Source organism: Alligator sinensis, unplaced genomic scaffold (assembly GCF_000455745.1).
Source record: "Alligator sinensis unplaced genomic scaffold, ASM45574v1 scaffold442_1, whole genome shotgun sequence".
In the NCBI taxonomy this organism is placed as follows: domain Eukaryota; kingdom Metazoa; phylum Chordata; order Crocodylia; family Alligatoridae; genus Alligator; species Alligator sinensis.
Window position 1 is genome coordinate 7,054,660 of NW_005841829.1, and position 27,466 is coordinate 7,082,125.

A 27,466-nucleotide genomic window follows, 5' to 3' on the forward strand; every position below is an offset into this window, starting at 1 on the left:
AAAATGTTGCTACATTATATTACTTCCATAAATTACAGGGATCATAGTTTGTGGCCTTTTGATATACTGTTTCTCTGGGAAGGAACATTCTTTCCACCTTTGCAAAGGTTTTGTTTTCTTACCAATGTTTGAAATTCTTTGTTACATATTTGTGCATCTTCAATTCTTTCACTGGGATCTGTTTGGGTAGTAATGCCATTAGAGCTATGGGAGTTTGGTCCAAATATAAACCTCAAAGAAAATTCCAAGTCAGATAGAGACACCCTTTTCAGTCTTACTATTGTATTGCAGCACACATACTGCAGAAGAAAACATAGCAGTATAAGATCTCTCCTATAGCTAAGCATGAAGGCCTGAGTGGTGGTTTCAGTAGCAGACTTATCATTTTTATTTCCTTGAATTTGCTTATCTTTAAAGTCATTGTAGTGCCATTTTTCATTTGATTTTCTATAACATAGAAGTTATTAGCTTCTGTGCTTCCATTTGCAACAGTGCCAAAAATCACTCCTTTCCACAACCTAGTTTAAATGAATGTGGTTGTTTAGTGAAGATTAGTTTTGACATTGATCAGCTACTAACAGTTTTTTAACTCAAAGGCATTGGGTGTTGGCTACAGCTAAGGCTGGGAACTTCAACTTGAGTGTGCCAATTTTCCTGCTAGGAGCAAAGCTGGAGGTTCCTGGCTATAGTGTCTTGCCCCTCTGCTCAGGGTCAGGAAGGAATTTTACTCCATGGTCAGATTGATATGGACTGTGGTGGCTTTTGCCATCCTTTCTAGCAGTGGGAGTGGCCCTCTACTCAGGACTTCTTGAGCATATATTGACAACTTTTTTATAAAAGCAGGACATTTGGATGCTGTGTTTCCTCTGTTTTACCTTTGGCAGGTTAGGGTGTTAGGTCTATGTTGTGTTAGGATTGAGGATAGTCTTACATAGAGCTTACATTATGATTGTATGGGATGGTTTGGATAGGGATGATACTGCCTTAGGCAGGGGGCTAGACTAGATGACCTCTGGAGGTCCCTTCCAGCCCGGCTTCTTTATGACTCTGTATGTAGGCATTATTTGGCAGACAAAGAAGAAATGTCAAGAGTGCTAGATAACCTTGTGATACTCTTGAGTTGGAAACAGTTACAATTGGGCAAGCATAAATACCCTACCGATTTGGAGGTACCCTGTCATCCACAAGCCTTATTATTTCTCTTATCCATTAGTGTCCAGGATTCAGGGTTGATGTTAACCATCTCCTGTTGACTATGAAAGATCAAGGTTTTGATGGGCAGGTACTTAGTTCAAAAAGATAAAACTCAGATGACAAATGTTTGGGCACATAAATGCTTACTTAATCACCAAAGCTCCCATTGTTTTCCTGTTTTGCTTTCTTTAAGAAGGGATCATGACCTCGCAGTCTGCCAAGAGAAATAATTTGTAGAATTTTCATATGATCTTTCTGCCATTCAGTAATTTAGGTATTATATGCAGAGCATGGGGTATAGTAATGAAAGTGCAGCCTGTGAGCACTGGTACAAGATCTGAGTGTGCAGGTGGGTTGTTTTAATGTAGATCACAATGGAACTTGAATGTCTTATTTATTTATTTATTTTTTACTTTATTGGAATGGAGAGAGAAACAAATAGATTAACTGAATAAGGGGAAATCATAACAGCAGGCTTTCTCTTAAGTGGAGTCCAGCTTGCTAGCAGCCTTGAATGTGAACTACAATGTGTGAGTGTATCACAGGGGAAAAAATGCATTGTCTATGCCAGTTCTTTTGCTGTAACCAAAGGAATATTTCCCCCCTCTGTGCACCTCTACGTGTTCTATCTTTTTAACAGCTCCATTTCCTTTCTTTTCAACATATCTATCAACAAAATGCTTTCCATCATTTCAGGCTATTTTTATCCTCTTATCATAGTTATTTTCCCTCAGTAAATAGTTTCCTGGCATTGCTACTGGAGTGTACAGCCAGGAGTTGGAGTGCACGTTGTGGTACAGTAGGTGCTGTGTGCGTGGGAGGCTACCAGCACAGCAAGATCAGTGCTTTTCTTTTTTGGCTTCTTTATATAGAACAGCTCACATGTCAGCAGGATGGTGCTATTTTTTTTTAACAGTACAAACCAGGCTTTATGAAGGCAAAATGTATTTATGGAGTCAAATGTGACAAAGCTAATTTTCTCAGGGTGTCTAGCTTTGAAATCAGAGTGTGTGTGTGTGTGTGTGTGTGTGCATGTGCACACATATGCACCCTGTATGGATATGCATATTCATATGTATTATGGGAGCTTTTTTGCTAATTAGTCTATAGAAAGAATACTGCCTGCTGAAGTATATGGGGGGAATGCCTAACATGGAACCGCGATTAAAAAAAAATACAATAGAAAACCATGGAATATGATAGTATAACAGAAGAAACAGGCACAGGGAGGTCTGCAACATAAAAAATGGAAAGAAGGTGGGACTTGACTATCAAATATGATAGCTGTAGATTTTGATCTCCTACAAGTGCATCTATATGCAACTTTAACCATGTACTTACTATTCATTGTAATAAATGCACAGATTTACTTAGAGACTTTTAAGTGAGACGAGAACTCGCTGTTCAGTGTTTGCCTCATGTTTCTTATGCATGAAGAAATACTAATTTCCCCCTGTCCTCCTCCTGAGATTATTCTGTGGAATCCTGGGAAGCAGCAGATCTGCTTTCTTTACTGAGAGGGGGGATTTATGGGCCTAACTCCCATTTGCTTCAATGGAAGTGAATAGGAGTGAATTACTTGGGTAACTCCTTACACATCCTTGGAATTATTGATCCCCTTAGTCTTGTTTGTGATTGCGTTGTATAAAATATATGTCATTATTTTTCCTAGATTTTCTACTAGCTTGATAAATTAAGTTTTAATGGGGTGAATATTGATTTAACGGAATGTATAGTAGATGTAGCACACACATTTGCAAGAAGGAAGGTGTATGGCTTTTTAAATTGATTACATCATAGGAATTCACTTGCATTTTATTTTTAAACTTTACCTTCTAATAATCTATTAACTTCTGTGGCTTTCTGACTCAGGTTGTTGATATAACTGTTTAACACTGAATCACTGTTCCTGGGTACTATAGTCACTTCCTTCAGTCCTTTCTCCTGTTGTCCCTCCTTAGCAAATTTTATACAGATGATGTTAAGATTAAAAAAAATACTTTTGCCTCATTTTAAAAAAAGATAGTCTGATTTTTTCCAGATTTCTGGATCATGGGGTTAGCAAAGAATTCACACTGGGCACATCTACATGTGCTATTAATGTACCTAAAATTTTTGCAACGAAATTTCAGGCTCACTGAAGCACTCTGAGCACATGGCTACAAATTTGCTCCCAACAGGAGCATTTCAGTCCAGAGCTGCTTCTTCCTCCCTACCCTGCTCTGCCCCACTGCAGCAGCGAGGGGAAGCTCTAGATTACCTTGGGTGACAGCCCCTGGCTGGCAGGGGGCACAGGAGTCAGGCCTGGGGTCTAGGACTGGGGGGAGCTGTCTGGGAATAGGGGACAGCTCCCAGCTGCACAGAGCTTGGGATCACAGCCCAGCCCAGCTCAGTGGCACTGACTTGGGGCAATGCCCTGTGCACGGGCATGGGGGTAAGCAGTAGGACTGTGTGAAGCTTCAGCAGCTGATTTGATTTGGAGGAGATTCAGCCCGATTCGGGGACTGAATCTCCAGATCCAAATTGAATTGGGAGACCAATTAAAAGCTCTGAATTGATTTGAAGCATCCAAATTGATTCGGAAAAGCTTCGGAAAAGGTTCAGCCACTTTGGAGATTTGGCTATAGACTAAACAGGCAGCTGACACAGCTGTCTCCAGCTCGTAAGTCTGTTGGGGAGGGAGGAGGGAAAGGGTGTGGGGAAGGGAGGGGCTGGGGCTGGGGCTGGGACAAGTTGCCCAGCCGGAATTGGGGGATGTGTTACTCAGGGAGGGGGAGGTGGGGAGGGATACGGGCACAGCAGTGCTGAGAGTGGGCTCTCTGCCCTGCTGCCACTTGCCCAGTTGGAAAGGGGAAGTGGTGGCAAGGCAGAGCCCCTGCTCTCAGTCCTGATGCGGGCACAGCAGCGCTGTGAGTGGGAGCTATGCCCTGCTGTTGCCCAAAGTGAGCCGTGCCTGCATCGCGCCCCACTTTGATGGCTGGGCAAGCGGTAGCAGGGCAGAGCCCCCGCATCTTCTCCTACCAGGGCAGAGGCAGGAACAGCTGGAGGAGCCACAGGGGAAGCCCCCATGGCTGCCCTGCCTGGCCCCGTCCCCTGCCCATCCCCACCAAATCTCTGAATTGAATCACTGTCCTCTGAATTGGCTGAATCCGAATTTAATACTTCCCTATTCACACAGGCTTAGTAAGTAGCACCAGGACCAAGTGGGAGATGCAGGGGAGAATCAGCACTAGTTCCCAACACTGCTTCTCCTCATGTCTCCTCCCCCTGGTCCCTGGTACTGCTTCCCCTCCCTGTGTCTCCCCCTGGCCCCAGCGCTGCTTCCCCACATGTCTCCCTCCAGTGCTGGTGCTGCTTAGCTCCCCACTCCCCTCAGGCACAGGGAGGGAGCAGGGCCTGACTGGGGCATGGCTGCAGAGACAATGTCAGGGCTTAGGGGGCATGGGAGCTCTCTGTCCCCTCAGCCCTCCTGATGCCCATGCAGCACGTGGCCCAGTTGGCTCCCACTCTCTGCCCATGCCTGGGGGGAGCCGGGAGCTGAGCAGTGTCAGGACCAGGGACAGAGAGCTCTCCCCCACCCTATTGGACCCCTGCTGCCTAGGCTGCCTGGGAGCAATTACTCCCGGTCAGCATCTACACATGCACTACTATGCAGAAGCTAATGTGCTGTTAATTTCTTACCTGTATTTGGTGGTACTAGCAAAAGGTGCATTAGCCTAATTTACTACTCAGTAAGTCCCATGCATGTGTAGACATGAATGCTTTACTGTGTATTAGTCTAATGTTCATTAAAGCATCTTGTATAGACACACCTATTAGATCCTAAATTGATACTAGTTAATGAGTTGGCAAGATTTTGTGGGGGTTTTTTATTTTAATTGAATGAATTGCTGATGAATCACATTCCATTTGTAGCAGTTGAGGTTTAATATCTTTGTCCACAGAAAAGAATCTAGGAATAGTGGCTCTGAGTCTTCTTCCTCCACTCAATCCCTGAATTCTCTGCTAAGGTTGTCCTTGTTCTGGAGGAGTATATCTAAGGATGAGAAGGTACTTGACTGCAATTTGTCTGCTATGCCCAGTCAGTGCTTGGCTTCTACTGAGTAGAGTTATGGATTTTTAGTTGAAGGTCATCTTTCTGCTGGGAGGTAGAACTCCACTAGTTTATTCCACAAAACTGAGTGGCATTCAGCGCCAAGAAATCTACCCGCTAAAAGCTTTTTTCAGCAATAGCCACCACTTTCTCCTCTTCCTTAAAGTCCCATTGCTTCCACATTTCAAAGGAATCAACCTCCTTTAAAGAAAAAAGTGCTTTTTCAGGCCTCATTGTTATAAAGAAATGAGTTTTGATCAAGGATGAAAAGCTTTTCAATTTAAAAAATTCAACATTTAAAAATTTAAAATAATCTTATGATTTATTGGCCACCTTATCATAATAGAAACATTAGGGTTGTCTCCATTTACAGACAAACATACACATAACACAAGGCCCATTGTAGGTAGACAGAACACAAATATTCAGAGTGATTTCTTGTATAGATAACTTACCTCATGTGAAAAACAAATCAACCTTGACTAAGGGCCTTGAAAGCCGGCTTTGAATGTTTTCTCCTGGGAATTGTATTCTTTAGGGCAGTGATTTTCAACCAGAGTGCTGTGGCACCCTAGGGTGTCATGAGATCCTTTTAAAGGTTCCTTGGGGTGCAAACACCTACATATAAGATTCACAAGTGTAAACCTGAATATTATAAGTGGGAATCCATTGTGTGAAGAACATTCTGGTCTGTTGTGGTCTTTCTAAGTTCACTGCAACAGAAGAATTACTCTATTATGTTTTACATAATCGAAAAATGAGTGAAACCTAAGTGCTGGCATTTTCTTAGGGCTGCCTAAAATCTAGAAGGATTTGGAAATTTTAGGGGCTTTCTTTGGTAGTTTAGCAAACCATGGTTGTATGTGTATCCTTCCTGAGAGTCTCCAATCTTTTCTTCATCATTATGTTGAATTCTACTTTTTTCCTGAACCCTTTCACCTTATTTCTAATCTTACCAAATGTGCTTCTGCCTAGATGCTCTGTCTTCTACACATTGGAACATCAGTATAGTGTCACTGAGATGCACTGTGTTCACAGTTCAGATTATTACTATTATCCTTTTATCAATTTGTTGTGGTTCATGCACTTCAGTGACTACACTACATTTTCCTTCTGCTTTTTATTGCCTCTCCTTTCTTTGCACTACATAATTTATAAGCATTTCTTTCCATGAATATTTAAGGATGAAAATGTCTCCTTTATCTCTAATAATTTTGGTGCTTATTCTGTGGTATTCCTTCATTTTTACCTTAGTTTGATTTCTAAACATAGTTTTTTATTTGAACTTTTTCTCTTAAATCCTTCTAAATGTAAATGGATGTGTTGCTTCCCCGGATTTTTAAAAAATGATGATAGGAATTATGTTAGATATTTGATGAAACTCTAGATGATTTTTCAACAGAACAGTCTGGAAATCTGGTTTTACTGCTTTTTCACTCAATAACTTTTCCCCTGTTGCTTAGAATTCTACCACATGCAATGGATTAATATGTTAAATATACAAGTCTTAATATTGTCCTGACATTTTCAATTACAACACAATTGTGCCTTTGATGGATCATGTTTTGTAAAATATTGTTCTATTATAATTGGCAGGTGCCAACAGATAATAGTGAATGCTAATAGTAAGGACCCCCACTTTATGCTATCATGTTCTATTCAGAAAATCTCAGCAGGTGGGCTAGGGTCAAGTCACTGTCTTTTCCTATTGATCTTTCTCTTATGCAAGCAAGTACAGCTTAAATAAAACAGACTCAACTGGCTTGCATTAGTGAAGTTACCTCTCTTGATTTGGTTTCATACAACTGTTTTGTGAACTTAAAAACTGGACTGTAGGTCTTGTAGCAGCTCCTTAAATGTTAAACTAAATGTTCAGAGTATTATATATTAGAAAGAAGTATATCTGGCTCTAAGATTTGACATGGGCCACAAACAATACTTAAAATTCAATTAACTTTGAAAACTAATGATATTTCCATCATTTGGGCCCCAAAACTCATAACATTATATTACTTTGTCTAGATAAAAGCTATTGGGTATCACAACCCAAGGGTGTGATTTTTGTTTGTGTGTGCTTCGGCACTGCTAAATTATTTCCCGCCACTCGTAGCTTTCTTTGCAGGGTGCATTTCTAGGTTGCAAGAGAGAAATGCACGGTGCAAGGAGTTCCCGCCATTTGTATACAAATTTGTGTCCCACTATTGGCCAGTTCTAAATTATTCCCACGTGGCGGCTAGCGATTGGCTTGCTAGCCGTATAAGAGGCTTGAGCGGTTTCCGCCCAAGTTGGAGATCTCCGGAGGAGAACCCTGCAAGGGGGGACTCCGTAAACATCTTGAGGAGAACTCTAGGTGCACTGCGGAGCCTATCGGACCCAGCGCGTGTACCTTAGAGTTGGCTATAGGGGTCTGATCAGCCTCTAGCCTCTCCCCGTCCCTTGACGTACCCTTCCCTGCGCGCAAGTTCCACGGAGCCTAGCAAACTTCGTGTGACTGTATTCAGAGCTCTTTGCTTCGAGTTACTTTCTTCGGTTGACACGACGGGCTCGCGGTTTAGAGCTTTCAACCGGATTGGGCTAGAAGGTTCACGGAAAGGAACTCTAGTCCGCCTCTCTTCTTTTCTGTCTGTAACTGCAACTCAAGCAAGTTTTCCTGCCTGCACCACGACCATCTTCGGTGTAAGTAAAATAATCTTTAATCAACCACTAAGCTTCCGTGCCTAATTCTAGCGTGCCGCCTGCCTTCCCCGACCCGGCGTGTCTGGGCTGCTGGCCATAGCCCGTTGCGTGAAAAAAAAAACAAAAAAACCCCCCCGAGGGCCTCAGCCCGCTCCCGGCCCGCACATTGGGTATTGAAAACAATCTGTATGTGAACACAAAAATGACTGGCCTTCTGAAAATATATATTTTAATGCCAAGTTATTGTAAATTTAGTTATATGTTTGGTGCTTTAACTCTTTTTCTTTGTACAGGGCTGGAGGGGGCCTAAACTGGGTATGGGAATCTATAGAATTTTAATGAAGCTCATTGTCGGATTGTGGTTTTAACAGCAGAAGCTAGGACCATCTGCAGGAGTAGGCTATCCTGAATTTTGCATCTGAATCTCCTGGATGTTTGACAGTTTTCATCCAACTCTAGTTCTGTATTTGAACTTCACAGCCTGGCAGAAGGTAGGGCAGTGTGGCTCCTTACAGACTAACACGTTCAGAGAGGCATGAGCTTTTGTTGGCCACAGCCTTCTTTGGCGCCTTCTTTGGCAGCTTCTAGGAATGGACTTGCAGAGAGCAGGGATTCAAATAAAAGGAATAAGGTCTTATGGGCTAAGGACAGAAATTACACACAAACTGGTCTACGTGACCAAAAACTGATTCAAATCTGTAACACAACGGAAGTTTAGCGAACATAAACTGCTTTTAAAATGGCCAAAACCAGTTTAAGATCAGTGTGGATGGATGTAGTATCAGACTTAACTGATTTAGGTTAAGTTGAACTTCTGTCCCAGATCCCCTCCAAATTCAAGTTAACTCACAGTCTCCTAGCATCCCAGAATGTTTTGCACCACCCCCGAAAACTCCTATTGCAGGATGGGTGGGCTAGCCTTGCCCCATGCTGTCTGCTGCAGCTGAGCAGGGGGCATGCTCTAGCGCCCCCTGTCTTCTGGCCTGGGCCACTGCAGACATGTGGCTGCATTTCCAGAATCAGAAGTGAATGTCTGTTCACTTGCTTATTGGTTCAATCTACGCATCTTAGATTAACCTGTGAAGATTGAATCAGTCCATCATTGGGCTTTTTTGACTGTCTGTAGTTAGCCTTAAAGACAAAGGATAGGGAAGGGGGAGGAAAGGAGAGGGCACTGATGAGTGGTGGAATGTGGGTTGAAGAGATCATCAGCATACAATGATGTCAAAGGAAATTTGGCCCTGTGTGGTATCTGTCTGCAGGGTGGGGGTCAGACTACAGAAAAAAGCAAGCAAGGTACTTTTAGAATGGAAAAAAGGCAGTGCGGTGTATTGTATTTGTTTTCACGCAGTGCCTCAGTGGAGCACACCCTCTTTCAAAAACACTAGAAATAGATCCATTTCATTATCATCACTACATCTTGTGAAATATGTTGTTTTACCACAGATGTAACATATCCCAGTGGTGTTTTTAAAACTGTTTGCAATAGCATTTTGGAAACTGTTCTTTAAATATGTCTGCCCACACCAGCCAGCAACCTTTTCATTTGCACATTCAACACAGAGGACTTTGGCATATTTAGCTGCCATCTAGTGGGATTCTCTCCCCAGAGACATCTGCTCATCACACCTAATCATTATTTTCAAATCCAAATGGAGGTCTTTTTCTCTTTGTGCAAGTTTGTAGGGTTTTTTCTGTATTTTAGTTTGTGTTTAACAGTGTGAAGTACCATGGTGATTTGCATTATTATCCTCGTGTGGACCTAATTCTGTCACCATCATTCCCATTAAGCAGTGTCATATATTTGAATAGTATGGCATTGCTCAGGGTGAGTAAAACACTAAAATCTGCCTCCAAATAAAAAATGTTCCATCAAAGATGGTAAATAAATTAAGATTTTAAAGACTGTCTTCTGAAAGATCAGAACAGGCCAGCTGTCAGGCCAATAGCTCTTCTAGTCCAGTATCCCATCTGCAACATGAGCAGAGAGGGTAGTTAGGCAGTCAGAAGTCAGGAAGAAGGCAGGATAGAGATACACTTTTATAGACTCACTGAATGAGATGCATACATTTCTGTGAGGAAGAGCTCACTTCATCCGTGGTACTCCTGCTCCTGCTGTCTTTCTGATGAGTGGAGCAATGGGACAAACCCCCCAGCTTGTTTCCCAGACCCAGGCAATCTGTGGTCTGGGGAAGCTTTGGAAGCATTGCCCTGCTACCCCAGGAGAGTTTTCCTGGCCCTGTGAGCTTTTAAAATGCAATGTTTGCCACCCAGATGGACACCACACATGGCATTTAAAGCCTGCAGGGCCAGCAGCCTTAATAGGAAAAGCATCCATGAGCCTGATTCCCACTCCTGCTGCCCAGCAGGGTATAAAGGGGAAGTTGGCAGGGCTGGGGGAGAGCCCCCCAGCCTGGTTCTTGGCCCCACTGGCTTGGAAATTAATGCCTTCAGCCCGTTCCCCAAACCAGGGAGTGCTCCTCTCCCCCCATGGCATTGGTGATGCATAGGGGGTGCATGTGGGTGCATGTGCACCCCCTGAGCTTGGCGGTGTACCCCTGGAAAAAAGTGCTTGCCTTTCCCACCCCCGGTCCTCGATTGCTGCTGGCTGCTGCAGGCAGCGTCTGTGGGTGCTCACCAACTGCTGGTCAGTGCTCGCCACCCCACCCTGCCCCGCCACTGACACTGCCACCACATGCAGCGTGCCCACTCAGCCTCTGGGGGCACGCTTCATTCATGCCTCCTAGACACCTAGATCTTTCTCCTACAGGGGCATGTTTCCTCTGGGAGAAATTGAATGAATACTTGCATGCTGGTAGTTTCTACCAGGAGAGTAGCAAGTCTCCCAATACAAATGTAGTGCTTGTATTTTGCATTTCTACCTCTAACACCTATGTAGCTTCCTGTATGACAGCTCTTTCTCAGTACTGGAGGTTTCTCTGTCCGCCATTTCAATTCATGTCAGCCTAGCCACCTCTTTCCTTAACTGTTTCCTGAGGCAGTCCATGAGTAGGCCCATCTCATACCATGTAAGCTAGCAGGAGGGTAGATCACAGGGCTTTCTATAACATATACCTATTTGCACAACTGAACATTTTGAGCAAATTTGAGTAGTGAAATGCCCTCCCCTAATGCATCAAATCAACTGGGAGTTCAAGACTGCCTTTACTACATTTTTAGTAAATCAGAGCCCTACCTCTGATCCAAAAATAGCAAGGAAATAACTTAATATGTTTGCTGTCTAAAAAAGAAGAGACCTGGTGAACTCTTTATTAATGATCCCAGCTTGAAGAAATCTGACTTTCTGTCAGACTGTGAGACTGAGTGCATTCTTCATTTCCAGTTCTTCAAAAAACTTTCATGTGTCCGTGTTTCAGTCACACCAACTAACTTTCTCCATATCTTATATTATTATATGCTTCCAAGTACATCATCTTTTCATCTCCTCTCTAAATAAGAATCCTAATACCTTCATCTTCTGCAAACAGGGATGTTCAATAATTTTGTGCCAGTTTCTGGATCTTTTCTATTTCAACTATCTACTTATCCAGAACTGATGACCACGACTGAGCCCATAGTTCTGAATGGGATTTTATTACTGAAATTTAATATGATGTCAAACACATTTGGGAAATCATTTCTCTTCGATTTCATTGTGGGGAGGAGAGGAGGGGAGGGAAGGCATGTAACCTAAAGGTTTCTTGGGATGCAGAACTCCTGAGAGGAGATGCTTCTAGTCCACATCCCGTGTTTCTGACTAGGTCTGTCAAGCTTTCCTTAGCATGGACTCTTAATATGATCCATCTGTTTTACTTAGTTCCAGACATCTCTTTCTGGGCTCAGAACCTGCAGGAAAGAAGTGGGGTATGCCATGCAGTTAGGCCAGAGTGTGAAAGAGCTGTCACAGAAGAAAGTGGCAAGGTGAAGCTGAATCTGGAGGTAGCAAGAACTAGAAGTAGGACACGGTTGGTCTGATGGGAAGAAGGGGATGTTTTGGTATCTCTGAAAGATGTAAGGAGGAAACACAAACTTCATTTATTTGAAGGAAGTGGGCCTCCAGACTGAAGAGGGAAGTCATAAATATGGTTCTGTGTGTCCCCAGTCTTTCAATAAATATAAGAATATATATTTAGTACATTATGGATAGAAGTACGTAGCTGTAAAATACCGAGAGAACAGGGAAGTGATGATTCTATGTTTGCTTAGAAACAAGCTTTCTCTGGGGAAAAATACATGAACTTAAATATCGTTCTTTCAGAGTGCTTTGATCAAAGTATTAATTTGCGATCTAGAGAGTAAAGCTTGATTTCTGTGCCTCTGTTACTAATTCACTAAAATTATATTTGGAGATTGCTAAAATGTACTGTGCTTGAATTTGTCTAATAAATGGTGTAAGAAACTGACTTGAGAGAAGAATGCAATTCTCAGAAAAGTGGTATTTGTTGTATTTATGGTGTCAGACAGTTTGATAGATTTTAAGGCAAGAAATTTTAAACCTAGTCTGACCAAACAGCTGGGACTACAGACTGTTTTTCCCAAGTGTGTTTAGAGCACAGTAAGGTGCTCAAAACTAAACCTAAAGCTACGAAATGCCCTCAGATGTGGTATCTCAGTATTTGCTTGCAGCCTATTGTTGCGAGTAATAGTGCTTAACGACAGATGTACACTTTGTGGATATAAGCAATTGTGACAACCTTTTTTTTCCTAAAAGGGCCTGCTGCTTCCTAAAGTGTCTCTTGAGGATGTGAACCTTGGACTTCCTTGATAAAAACTTTTAAATTCATAGTGAACATTAAAATATGGTTTATCTCTCTGCTCTCATATCTGCTTCTTGCTGATCCTAGTTTTACAACTTGAGCCATACAGATAACAATTCTTAGACCTCAGCTCATCCAGACGGTTTTTGTTCTCATTTTTAATGAGGGGTTTGTTAACATTTCATACTACTCTATTGGTATGGTAATTATGGAGCCCAGAAACAATCACTGACTATATCATTAAAATGAATCTTTAGTACTGGAACAGCTAGAATCAAATAAAGCAGTGCCTGTTAGACAGTACTTGGAATTTTTCCAAAGCTTGGAGCTGTGTGACCTCCCAACCAAAAGCTACAGTACTGCAACCATTCTGCCCCCCACAGAAGAATTTCTAGGCATTGTAGAACCACTAACTTAGGTGGAGGTCAGTCTGGCATGTAGACTTTAGGAGTGAGGGAACATAAATACAGTATTAAGTCAACTTTGCATGGGTCTTCTACCCAGTAGCTCTTCTGTGTGCTCCTCAGCTGCATTTGAGGATTTGCTCCTTATTCTTAATTTTTCAACCTTTAAACCTCAGTAGGATTTCTTTCAGGTGACTGATAGCTCAATTCATAATCTCCTCGTTTTCCAAAGGGTCTACTTATCTCAGAGACATTACTGGTTATGGAGAGTGGTGCATGTACTGTATACAGCAGGTTTTGCTGTTATTCCAGATTGGACTATAGGCGTTACTAAAACGAGCTGCTGTTCTTGTAATTCCCTATCCAGAATTTCGTTCTGCCTCAAAAAATGGTGACTTTCAGTTTCACATCATTAAAAGACTCCAAGCTCAGGAAGAGTATACTTAGCAAAATTATAGTGAAACTGCATATTTGCTTCTCTTTCATCTTCATTTTTAACGTTTAATTCCATTCCTAAACTCTTACTTACTCAAGGGGTTGTAGTGGTGGATTTACCCATTAGAGAATTCTGATTGTTTTGCAGTACTCCAGTTCTCATAGCTATGGTATGAAAATACAGTAATGCTATTTTCCAAAAAGAAACAGATATTTGTTGTACCGTGAGCTATTATGATGATGTATTTTGAGACGATATTTTGGAACATTGTTTTATGTAAATATGTGTCAAAACAATAATTCATGTTTGTAAGTGCTCTGGACTTGAGATACATTAGAATAGTTTCCCTAACTAAGAACATATTTGTACAGTGTAGACATTAGTCCCTAGCATGCAGTTTGCAGCTGTTACTGCATGGGTATTATCAATGGGTTCTAACGGGACAAGTTGTAGTGCCGATAGTATGGATTGCATGACTTGTCTCTGTATTTTCCATTTAAATGTTGTTAAGAAGTCTTGAGTCATTTGTAAATTACGTGAAATACCATTACCAAAGAGGAAACGGATGTTCTTAGAATACCTTTGCAAATTAAGAGATTCTTCACTTCTTGAAGCTCAAGAAGTTACCACAGTAGAAAGTACTGTTAAAAAGTAGTATCAAGTTATTGGTAGAAAAATAGATATATTTGTCTCTCTTTGAGTTAATGTATGCTATTTAACATTATGTATAGCCACAGATATCTAGAAATCTTGTTTTAGTAAATTGATTTCTATAGTTTCTAAGCTGGGATACTGTTATTGGGCTTTTTTTCTCTGTTTATTAGCCATCAAGATTTCAGGAGAAGCCAAATGAACAATAATTCTGATTATGGCTGGCAAGTGCATTGTGAAACTAATTAGATGCTAAGTGTAACCATTCTGCCAGGCACCCAGGCTAGCAACAGAAGTTACACATAAACTGGTTTAAGTGATCAGAAGTTGGTTTAAACCTGTAACAGAACAGAAGTTCACCACACACAAACCAGTTTCAAAGTGGCTGAACCTAGTTTAAGATAAATCTGTAGGGATGTAGTATCAGACTTAACTAATTTAGGTTAAACCAGTTTATGAAATTTCTGTCCCAGATCCCCTCCCGAGTCAAGTTACCTTACAGTCCCCCCAGCATTCCAGGATGCTTTGCAGCCCTGAACTGTGCTGCCTGCTCCAACACAGCAGGGCCATCCCTGCCCCCAGCTTTCACAGGGCTGAGTCAGTAAAACCCCTTCTCCCTAGCCTGTTTCCTGCCTGTGCCTGTCAGCCCAGCAGGATGGGGGGCAGGGGAATGGACCCCAGCTCCCCCTAGCACAGATCTGCAAAGCATAGGGGTGGGGGAGAGGGAAAGCCCATGCAGTGAGGGATTTTCATCCTTGTACAGCCCAGCTGCGTTGGAATCATCCTGGCACTGCCTCCTCACCAGTCACCCACCTTAGAGAGGTGGAAGGTTGTGGGAGGGACCACACCCTGCTGGCCTGGCACCCCCCCAGCTGGGTTCACACGATGCAGGGGGAGAAGCCCCATGATCATAGCCTGGAGATTTGGGCTGTGATTGCCTCAGCCCCTTCCGTTCAGAAGCTGGTAGTGGGGCTGGAGCTTTCCCAGCCTGGCTTGCTGGGCTGCAGGTGGGGGGGGGGGAGGAAGGGGTGTAAAGCCCCCACTGAAGGGGGTATCCCATGCAGACCCCACTGGGGGATGCATTCTTTTCCACCCCTCCCACTTTTCAGACAGGTTGGCAGCTGGTGAAGGGGTGGAGCTGGGGCTATCACAGCCCAGCTCACTGGGCTGTGGGCAGGGGAAAAGCCCCTCCACAGGGATTCCCCCAACATCAGAGCATGTAGATCCCTGCTTGGGGGCCTGGTGCTGTGCCAGGGGTGTCTGGTGTTCTGTGCCATCTTCTAGGTTGTTCATGAAGACATTGAACAAAACTGGCCCCTGGACTGATCCTGGGGCACTCCACTTGATACCAGCTGCCAACTAGATATAAAGCCATTGATTACTACTCTCTGAGCCCAATGTTCCAGCAAATGTTCTATATACCTTCCCGTCCATTCATCCAGCCCGTAGTTCCTTAGCTTGCCTGTGAGAATGTTGTGGGACACCGTATCAAACGCCTTGCTAAAATTGAGGTACCCCACATCCACTGGTCTCCTCGCATCCCCAGAGCCAGTCATCTTGTCATAGAAGGCAGTCAGGTTGGTCAGGCATGACTTGTCCTTGGTGAATCCATGCCGACTGTTCCTAATCACTTTCTTCTCCTCCAAGTACTTAGAAATGGATTCCTTGAGGATCTATTCCATGATTTTTCCAGGGAATGAGGTGAGGCTGACTGGTCTGTAGTTCCCCGGATCCTCCTTTTTCCCTTTCTTAAATATGGGTACTGTGTTTGCCCTTTTCCAGTCATCCAGGACCTCTCCTGATCACCATGAGTCTTCAAACATTCTGCAGTCTCATCAGCCAACTCCCTGAGCACCCTCGGGTGCATTCCATCCAGCCCCATGGACTTGTATATGTCCAGATTTTCTAAGTAGTCCTTAACCTGTTCTTTCACCACTATTGGCTGCTCATCTTCTCCCCAGCTGTGCTGCCTGGTGCGTAGTTTAGGAGCTGACCTTACCTGTGAAGACTGAGGCGAAGAAGGCATTGAGCACTTCAGCATTTTCTGCATCCTCTGCCACAAGATTTCCTCCCCCATTCAGGAAAGGAGCCACACTTTTCCTGATCCTCCTCTTGCTACCAACATACTTGTAGAAACCCTTCTTGTTACCCTTCACATCCCTTGCTAGCTGCAACTCCAATTGCTCTTTGGCCTTCCTGACTTCACCCCTGCATGCCCGAGCAATGCTCTGATACTCCTCCCTATTCATTTGCCCAAGTTTCCACTTCTTCTAAGCTTCCTTTTTGTGCCTTAGTTTACTGAAGTGTTCCTTGCTAAGCCAAGCTGGTCTTCTGCTATACTTCCTAGTCTTCCTGAGCACCAGGATGGTTTGTTCCTGCACTCTCAGTAAAGCTTCTTTAATCTACAGCCAGCTGTCCTGGACTCCTCTTCCCTTCAGACTGGCTTCCCATGGGATCCTGCCCATGAGTTTCCTGAGCGAGTTGAAATCTGCTTTTCTGAAGTCTGGGGTCCTTACTCTGCTGCACTTCATACTTTTCTCATGATCCAGAACTCAATCACCTCGTGGTCACTGCTGCCCAAGTTGCCATCCACTACTATGTTCCCCACCAATTCTTCCCTGTTTGTGTGCAGCAGGTCAAGAACAGCAGAGCCCGTAGTTGGCTGCTCTAGCACTTGCACCAGGAAGTTGTCCCCAATACTTTCCAAAAATTTCCTGGAGTGCGTGTGCACTACTGTATTGCCCTTCCAGCAGATATCAGGGTGACTGAAGTCTCCCATGAGAATCAGAGCCTGTGATCAGGAAACTTCTGCTAGCTGTATGAAGAAAGTCTCATTTACTCCATTTTCCTGGTATAGTAGTCAATGGCAGACACCCAATACAATATCACTCTTGTTGCTTTCCCCTCTATCCTCAAACCAGAGACTTTCAACAGCCCTATCTCCAGTTTCATACTGGAGCTCTGAGCAATCATATGGCTCTTTTACATAAAGTGCAACTCCTCCTCCTCTTCTCCAGTGCTCCAGTCATGCGAGCTCACACCAAATCTCTGTTATTCCAATCACATCATAGGTAGGTGACTGTGCAAGGACTTCCAGTTGTTCCTGCTTGTTTCCCAGGCTCCATGTATTCATATACAGGCACTTGAGGTAACTAATCAATTGCCCTGATTTCTCAGGAAGAATGAGAACACCTCTCCTATTGCTCTCTCCTGCTTGTTCTTCCTCCAGGTCTCCCACTTCCCTACTTACCTCAGGGCTTTGGTCTCCATCTCCCTGCAAATCTAGTTTAAAGCCCTCCTCATTAGGTTAGTGAGCCTGTCTGTGAAAATGTTCTTCCTTTTCTTTGTCAGGTGGATCCCATCTCTTCCTAGCAATCGTTCTTGTTGGATCACATCACCCTACTCCCAACAGTTCAACATAGTTAATAGGTTCAGAGTTCTTGATTAGTCCCATACAGTGTGAACAGTCTTGGCCTAAGAGCTGGTGTAGCTCTTAGCCCACAGTTTCCCTTGCCTCATCACTGCTGGGGCACTGCTTCACCACTGTTGCTCCTCCACTACTCACCACTTGTGACATGCTGCCCCTTGTCATTCCTCATGGTAACCCAGCTGTTCTAGATGCAATCTCAGCAATTTCAGCATCTGGCTGGTATAGATTTCAGCTGTTTAGAACCAAGTGGGCAACAGACTCAGACTTAACCCACTGAAGAGATTTATATATCACCAGCACTTGTCCCTTTATGGTTGGATGGTGAGTTGCAACACAATCCTTCCCTCCCCACCACCCATTTTTCTTTTTAATTTCGTATCTTGGGCCAAATCAGCCAAATCAGTTCCGAATGCTGTAGACTGAGCAGAGCTCAATTGTTCAAGTCTATGTGATACTACCACTGGAAGTATTCTATCTTCTAGAATCATCAGTCTGGGGTTTCAGATACTCTCAAATCCATGGCAGGCATCCTACCTGCACGCCCCAAGCCTAGAGGCCTTGGACTTCAGATGCCCCCTAGTCTCACTTGCCCTTAGCTAAAAGGCTGAAGGGACACACTAGAGGGAAAGCTCAGGAGGATTCCCCCATCATCAGAAATTGAGTATCTGAGATCCTCCCATTGGGAGGTCTTAGTGGACTCTCGCAGGGGAACCTGTACATAGTGCAATGGACAGGTCTCTACCCTCAACTACACCAAGTCATTAAAGGCTAAAAAGAAAGGGAAATTCTTTTCCAGGTCAGTAAAACTCCTTGGGGCAAAATCATCATCATGGTATCTCCTCTGCCATGTCATTGAGAGAGCTTCAATATAGAGCCTTTCCTCCCTCCTTTGTGATTCCTGAGCTGAAGATCCCATCACCTTAGACTTCCAGAAAAGTCATGGTGAGCACTGACCCCTCAGCTACATTTACTCAACTTTCTCTTGTAGCTAAGTACCTACCCAAACTGGGGCAGCAGGCAGCTGATTTCTTGGGCAAATTGTGAGGCTGGCTGCCATTTTCATGGTGCCGCCCTGCTTCCCCATGCCTCCGATTGGCTGAGGGGGCCCTTGTGGCCCCACCCCTCATCTTTGATAGGCTAAGAGGGCTGTCCATTGTGTGGCCCCACTGCTCCCTGCTGATCGGTGGAAGGGATGAGGCTGCACACCAGGCAGTCCTCTCAGCCATTCAGTGTCAAGGGGCGGAGATGGCTGCCATCTTGGCTGCTCCCTTTCTTCCCTGGTGGGCTGCATGGCTAGGCTGCAGTGGCCATGAGGGGGAAGCCAGCATTTTATTTTTAGTAGGGGTTTTTTTGGATTTTGTGGCTAGCACCCGATTTCATGATTTCTGTGAAATCTGCAAAATCCTGAATTGAGTAGGTCCCTATGTATAGTATCAGTTCCGTTAATGAATTTTACAGTTTTAAAAGGTAGGGCTAGTATACATAAACTTGACTTCCCTGGCCTCTTATATTCAAAATGTTAAAAGCAGTCAAAACAAACTCAAAATAGTTTCTCCCTCCCTTGCCCATGCATATACCAGTTGAGGATATGCAAATAAGAGACAGTTCTCCATAATCTGACCTTCCATACCAATGGCAGTATGCAAATAAGCAACACAGAGAAGTTGTCATACAGGTGCAGTAAGTGCATCAGGGTCACATAAGTGTTCTATTAAGAATCAAAACAAATGTAAATTAAGCAAACATAGAACAATGGCCTTATTTTACCGTATCTTAAAAAAATAAAATCAACCTTGGACCTGATCAAAATTTATCATTCTATGCAAAATACTAAACTGAGAGAGTATTAACATAACAGGGTTAACCTCTTAAATGTCAGGAAATGTCAGATTGCATGTCTGTCCTCCTTGGAAAAAACTGGGCCTTCAGTGTTTAGTTCTGCTTCTCTGTTTGCTCCTGACTGAAGTGTGAGATCTAAGTAGGGTTTTCAGTAGCTCCCCACTAGCTAGAGAGTATGAAGAGCCTGTTGGACCCTGTCACATTAGAATAATCTTTATTACAGACAGCTGACGTATTAGCAGTTCACAGTCAATATACAACAATGAATGGTTGTAAGTCAAAAAAAAGCTACAGCTGCTGCTCAGTCTGTAAGAATATACTTTATGAAAGGCCTTTAATTTTCCCAGTAGAGTTCCTTATCAAGATGAAAGAGAGTGTCATATATGACCTAAATGCATGTATGGTAACAGAAAATATAAACTGCGATCCCGTAATGTTTCTACAGCACTTTTCACAAGCAGCTCTCATTTAATTTGGCATAGTATTTGGCAATAATTAACCCCGGTTGCATTTAGCAATTGGGAGAGGTGACCCAGAGAGATGAGAAGATAGCAGATCTTTAATTTTTTAGGAATTGTTGAAATATACCCATCCTTGTAAACCAGTTTTCGTACAGTTACAGTCTTCCTTAGCAATGTCCTAAGAAAACCTTGCTTTAGATTTTAAAAGCGTTGGGGTCTCTTCATTGTATGATGTATATAATTCCCATTAAAGTTAATCTGTCAACACCAAATAAAAAAATGCTGTTTCCATTAATGGAAGTAATATGCATGCATGTGAAGGGGAAGGGGATCTGTATGAATAGTGGCAGCATAATGGATAGGAGGATTAAAAGGAGCAAAATGGATTTTTCAGTGTGTTTGTCAGTACTACAGATTCTTTATATATGTTCCGTATGGTTGAGCTCTGGAATAGAAAGGCAGCTTTGGAGCTGCTGGTGAGTTCAGCACTGTTTGGAATCAGTGAAAATTTGGAGGGGAATGGCATATTTAAAAAAATACATATACACCTTTTCTGTTCATGCCCTGAAGTGTAAGTGTATTTAAAAAAAAGTATAAATTTGTTTACAGAGTAGATCCATGTAATTGCTAGAACAATTATATATGACATTCTGTGTTATAGAGATGTGTTCCACCATGACATAGCATCATGTGGACACATCTCCAGTATATCCTACCTGAAGAGACCCAGTATATAGTGTACTTAGCAATTATATTGCATCCAGTGACAAAGGATGAATACAAGCATTGTATTAGATCAACCTCAGCTGATCTAAATGGCTGGGTGAGAAAGCATACACAGGGCTTAAACTACCCTAAAATGGTATGCTCAATCTAAAGCTAGTTCTCATCAGACAAGTTCTCACTTTAGATCGGCATAGGTTAATCTGACATAATTTGGGTTAACCTAACACAATTAATGCTTGCACAGGTCCCCAGCACAGCCCTGGAATTGGAAAAGCCCAGCCACTCACCATAGCCCTGGGGCTGTGCTGCTTTTACTGCCTGACCCGGACCAGGCTACATTCCATGGGGTACCCCATGGGTTTGGAAATTAAGCAGCAGGGGAACGGCAATTATTGCTAGCACCACTCCCTTGTTGCCAAATTTTTGGACCCATGGGGAGCTCTATAGGCCAAATGATGATGGCTCTGTAGGCCAGATGATGATGAATCGGTCATGCAGACTGGAGATTGTAGATCCCTGCTATATATGCACCTGGAAGGAAGTCAGGATACATTTAGAGCTGCACACCCAATAAAATGCCCCAAAATAATCCTTTGGCATCAGGGATCTTGATCACTTACCATGAACAAGGGTGGGGGGAAGTAAGGGGTCTTTGACCTGTGGTCTGTCATCAGCTTTGATATGCATCTCCATTAGGAGTACATGGTGAATAGCTGTCTTGGTCAGATATTCTCCCCACATGCTCCTGTAGTCCTCAGAGATGCAGTAGTCAAACTGGAAAGAGTTTTCAATCTGAAGGATTGGCACAATTCTTTTGACTGCTTAAAATGTATTTTCATTGACAATTTACAGCAAATTCATTTAGTATTTTTTTAAATAATTGGGGATAATTGTATTAACTATTTCCTTGTGTGAGATTTTATAAATTGAAGTTAATAATTAATTAACTTCCAGAATTAGTTCTTGGTCTTTTCATTCAATATGCTAGAATCAAATTCCAGAATCAAAAGTGAATGAATCACTTTTGATTCTGGAATGAAGTTCGTTGTAATTCCTACATTGAAATTGCATCTAAATTGTCTTTTTTTAAATGAAGAAAACACTTGGGCTTTGTCTGCCTTATATAGTTTTATTAGTATGCTGTTTTGAATTATTCATGAGTGACGTAAACAGAACAAATCTTAAGCATGACAGATATCCGTTGAAGATTAATACAAGATCTGTAAAATCTCAAATAGCAGAATGTGGAAATATGGTGTATGGACAGACAGTCGCTGATTGCGGGCTGAGGACAATAGTGTTGCCAGTTTTGTTTTAATTACTGCCTACCAACAAAGTTTCTGATAATAACACATCGCAGTTTGTCTCTTGTTGGTTCAGAAGTAAGTAGCAGACGCTGCTCATTGTAGACTTGGCCAGAAATGAAAGATTTTGATTTACTGGAAAGGAATATTTTTAGAAGTTAATTTTATAGGAAAGTTTTCAACTTTTTAGATATTTATTCCATTTTAGAAGAAAGAAAAAATGCAAACTAGTAGAACTTCTTGTGAAACAGAAAACACGGTTTCTAGCTGGGTCTCGTCTTCTGTTTTTATTTAAAAATTATATAATCTGCGAGGATATTTTGTTTTCTCTTATGAGCATTTTAACGTAATTTAAATCTATGCAGTTTTCCGATACAATACACAATTTACAATATACTCATAAAATCCATAAAGTCCATAAAAATATAAAGATCAGTTTCCATTACTGACCTTGCAGATGTGAAGTTGTAAATAGTAGTCTTATATGGTAAGTGATATTACAGATATCTGTGTGTGGGTGTGCACATGTGCCCCACACACCCATACACTTACTCACTCACCAGTCACTCTATAATATGGAATAAAAATACTTTAACCTTTTCATATCCCATGATATCTATTAATTGGTGAAACCTTAACATGGTGTTTTCTTTCTGTCTTCTTGCAAAGAGTAGAAATTTACAGTACAGTAAATGAGCACTAGTGATGTTTAACTTCTGTCCAATTAAATCCTTCTTTTCTTTTCTCGATGCCCTCACTATATGTTTCCATATGTCAGCAAATGCATTATAGGCATTTCTTGTATATCTAATTTTAAAGACAAGTATGCATTCATTAATATGTTTGAATGCAGTCCATCAGTACTAATGTTATAAGTCCTTTAATGCTCACAAAAGCAATAAGACCTCTCTTACATCCATTTTAATTTGTGATTAAATAAATCTTAGAGAAGAAGATAAATCGGTACTTCAGTTTTCTGGTCCAGGAACCTCTAGTGACTCAGGAGCACTTGTTTGTCCCTGGAGACTTGAGTGGCTTGATTCTGTAAGATACTGAACTTTGGCTCAGAGCCAGCAATATATTTAAGCACATGGATAGTTTGAGCACAGAAGTAATTCTAGTGAGGACTAATGCTATTTTCCATAAATTCAATCAATGTGTTTGCTATGGAGGTGTTCAATTGGGAGCAAGCTCAGCAGACCATCCCTCTCTTAAGATGTGATTACTACTATTAAAAGGCTGGGGATCTTTGGCATGAAAGTTACCTGCACATTTGATTGGTTTTCCATTTTTCCTCCCTAGTTTAGCAGCTACTGAAATGTGTGGATTCCTCAGTGTCCACTAGTTTAAAGGGAAATATTCTGCCTTTTGTAAAGATGAGTGGAGAAAATATGGCTATTCCTTATCTCAAATACACAATTAGAATATGAGCGGAAGAGGCAATGATTTCTGAGGGTGATATCTTTTATTGGACCAACTTTATAGTTGGAGGAGAGTTAGACAAGCTTCTGAAAGCAAGACTGTCTTTTTCAAGTCTGACCAGCACTGTTTGGCTTGTTCCGGTCAGCAGTCGGTTAAGTTCTTACACTTACAACTGTGTTCTTTCAAGTACAAATGGTTGTATTAGAGTCCAGGGATATCATCTAGCACTTGATAATATATGGCTTCATGGGACAGAAAGATAATGCAGGAATCACCCTCAAAGAACAGTAATTTTAAAACATTTGGGATGACTGTGTAATTCCTTATATCCAAATAATATATGGGAATATTTCTTGAGAGAGAATTGTCGAACTTTGTTGGCACTTTTGCACGCACTCTCGTTGGAGCTGACTTGATTAATCAAGCCTGCTGGAGAGTTTTAATTAGAACGCTCCAGCGTGCTGCAAGATCTCATGTATTCAGTGTCCCTGTGTTTCAAAATGGTGGCAGAGGCACTTTAACTAAAGTTGATGAATGAGCTTTAGTTAAAGTGTCCCTGCTGGCATTTTGAAATGCAGGATGCTGAATATACAGGGCGCTGCAGGCATTTTAATTAAAGTAGCTCTTGAGAGTTGCTGTAATTAAAACAACCCCTTCCCCCCACCCCAGGTCACGTGTACAAACACTCTGTGTTATCAACGTGTTTTCAATTTTATGTTGCTTGTTAAATGCATTATTGCACAAAATAGTCCTCTTTTGGCTTCCAACTGAAGAAATGAGCCGCTAATAGAAGAATACGTGGAACAGATGTGGCTTGTGAGACAACATGCAGAAGTCCTAAGTGCTCAACACTTGACTAGTTTCCACAGAGGTTTATTTTAATTACTTAATTTGATTATTAATATTTGCATTGCAATAATGTCTTCAGGCCCAAGTAGGGATCCAGACCACAGTTTTCCAGGCATGCACATGCTACACATATAGAAAACATTTATCTCAAGAGGTGAGTGATTCCATCCATAAACAATATTCAACTGCTTCTTTTTAAAAGTCAAATTATGATGAAATAGACCTGAGGGTATACCATTCAATTTATTATTATAATGATCTGAACTATAAAACAAAGATTCATTTTCCTTCATGACAGCTTTTAATATTAAACAACACACGCAGACCAGGCAAATGTTTTAACCTAGGGGTTTTATTATTTCCACTACCCTAGCATTCTGGACTTCTGCCTCCCATTTATTGATATACTGTAGACCTCATCATGTTAAATCATCATGTTAATTTACCTAATGGGGAAATTATTTTCCTGAGGCCCTGATGCAGCAACCATTTGTAATGCAAGTATATCCCTTTGATTCAATATCTTTGCAGCGAAGGGGAAGCTATGTTGATAAAGGTTTTAAATGTATTATATTGGGTTTGTGCTAATGAGGCTTTATAAGAAAATTAAGTTCACATGGAAACCAGAAAATGTTGCCTAAGCAATGGAGGTAATGATGCTTTGCCTTAGCAATGGAAGCAGTGCATCCGTCTTTGTTTTAAATACTGTTGCTGGATGCAGGTAGAAATAGGTGACACAATTCTAGTCGTCTGTGTTACACTAATACATTTAGACTGCTACTATTAATATATTAAGTCAGATTTTCAGAAGTATATTTTGTACTTGTTTGTACTTAAAAAAAATTGTTTATAACTCTTGTTAAAAATTTCCAGCTACCTAGAGGCAATTCTCAGACTTCAGATTATTACAAGAAGGGAAAAAAAAGCAAAATAGGGACAAAATAATCAGCATACTGCTTTTTACTTTTCTTCTTTAATTGAGCATATTAGTTAAATATTAATAAAGCATAAATAAAATATAAGGTATCAAATTATAAGGTGTAGCATACAAGAAAAGATATATAAAGGAAGGAAAGAAAGAGGAACAAATATATGATTGCACTGCTTACAGCTTATCCCATTGTTTAACTACTTATTGGTCAATCAGCTTTTCATATCATATTCATCACTTTGATGTGTGAGTATTTCAGGTTACACAAAAGTTACTTCCAAAAAAAAGGCATTGTGACAGCTTAAAATTCTCTGTTACTATCGCATCAGTTCAGCAGCCTCCATCCTTTTTGGTCAGTAGTGTTTATTTTGTGCATTCATTTAAAATCTGTCAGATTAAGTTCATGGAGGCTTCGTTGGAAAGGTGGAGAAGAATTTAACTTTATGATAATCAGTTCCAATAATAACAGCAACCGTTGCAAGAAATGGAGATGCAGTTTTGACTCAGGGGACTAAAACTTGGCAGGAAAGCAGGTTCAGACTGGTCTCTATCCTGAAAGAGGCTTATTATGCTTTGTCTGGCTCCTCCATTTGTCACTGACTTGATGATTAAGACACTGAGTCAGTTTCCTCAATGGGAATAGCAAGCTTTTCTCAACACAGCCATCCGCAGAGAGGTTTGAAAGGCACTTTTATTCCGTATGCCACTGCCTCTATCTAGAATGCGTAAACTTTCACAAACCAATCACAAAGTTTAGGCTCCATGGGTGTGTCCACACATTTAGGCAAGTGTGCTTGCAGCAGTTCAAATAGAAGTGGTACAAATTTGAGCCGGGGCTTTTTGCTTCAGCACACGTGCGTGGACATGCACTTTGGTGTGGGGCAAATTGTGCCACTTGGGGCAAAATAACCCTGCCTAGCTCCTCCTGGGTCTGCAGCCAGGGGGAGCTAGAGCCTGGGGTCAGCACCTGTGCTGTCCCTAGCAGTATAAAAAGCTGCCCTGTCCTGGCCCCATCAGTACAAAAAGCTGCCCTGTCAAGTAGCTTAAAGCTACTTGCTCTCAGGAGCTTCTGAGGCCTAGCCAACTGGTCCCTGGGGATACTACCCCTTGTGCCAGCTGGACTGCTGAAGCAGCCCTGAGAGTTCCCTGTAGACTCTACCCACTGCAGCAGTCTGGCAGTGGGGGCTGCTGCCTGGCTGTGACCTCCTGTGCACCTGCCAGACCCGGATCAGGACTGCACAGCCAGTAGAGGCATCTGCTTCTCTGGGCCAGCTGCCAGTGGGCTGTGGCTGCAAAGCTAGCCTTTGTGCAGCACTACTGCCATGTGTACCCCCTTCCTGGCCATCTGGGCAGCTATCGCCTGGAAGATTTTCCAGGTGTGGTGGCCTGCTTTGAACTGTCAAAGCATGTCCTCCTGGCCCCCACTGGCCAGGAGGTCAGCCACCTCCAGCTGGGTCCATGGTGTCAGCTCTGAGCAGGCTCCTCTGCCTGGGTCCTGCCACTTGCCACCCTAGCAGGGATTCTGGTGTTCCCTATTTGAAAACTGAAAAATCCCTGATTAAAAAAATCTCAAAGTCACTCTGTAAAATACCCCCAAATCCATGGTCCTCCACAATTAAAACAAAAGACCACTATATATAGAGAGAGAGAGTGAGAGACAGAGAGACAGCAATCAGTTGGGCAGTGTTTTATTGCTATATCTACAGTGTTAAAGCAATTTGGATGCCTACCAGTGTCTCTATCATCCTAATAAAATGAATTCTAAATACCTATATGTTTTGCTGTTTGCCTTTGGTTTTTTTACCATAGAGCAGTTAGAGCTCCCTATGACCCCTTCACTAACCAGGATATGGAAACAGCTTCCCCTGCAGCTACAGCTCCTGCCAGCAGGTGTCATCCTGTCTGTCAGCTAGGCACACAGCGTGTGTGCTGGGGGGAATGTGGGGTTTGCAGGAGCAGGGTAGGAATGTGGGTGGGGGGATGTGGGTGGCTGTGGAAGGATATGGGGAGCCATGGGGTGTGTGGGTAGGTGTAGGTGGATTGTGGAGGGACTGTGTGGGTGGGGCTGCTCGGGAGGGGTGGCTCCTCTGCCCCACTCAGGGCAAAGACCCCCCCACAGCTCACGGACTGCCCCCCCACAGGGCTGCAGCCCCTCCCAACAGGGGTTACAGCCCCCACAACAGGGGCCATATGGCCCACACAGGGGCTACCCCCTGTGCAGGGCCCACATGCCTCACTGCTTCTTGCTCCCTCAGCCCCCGTAGATTGCTGCCCTGCCGGGTGTCATCCTTCA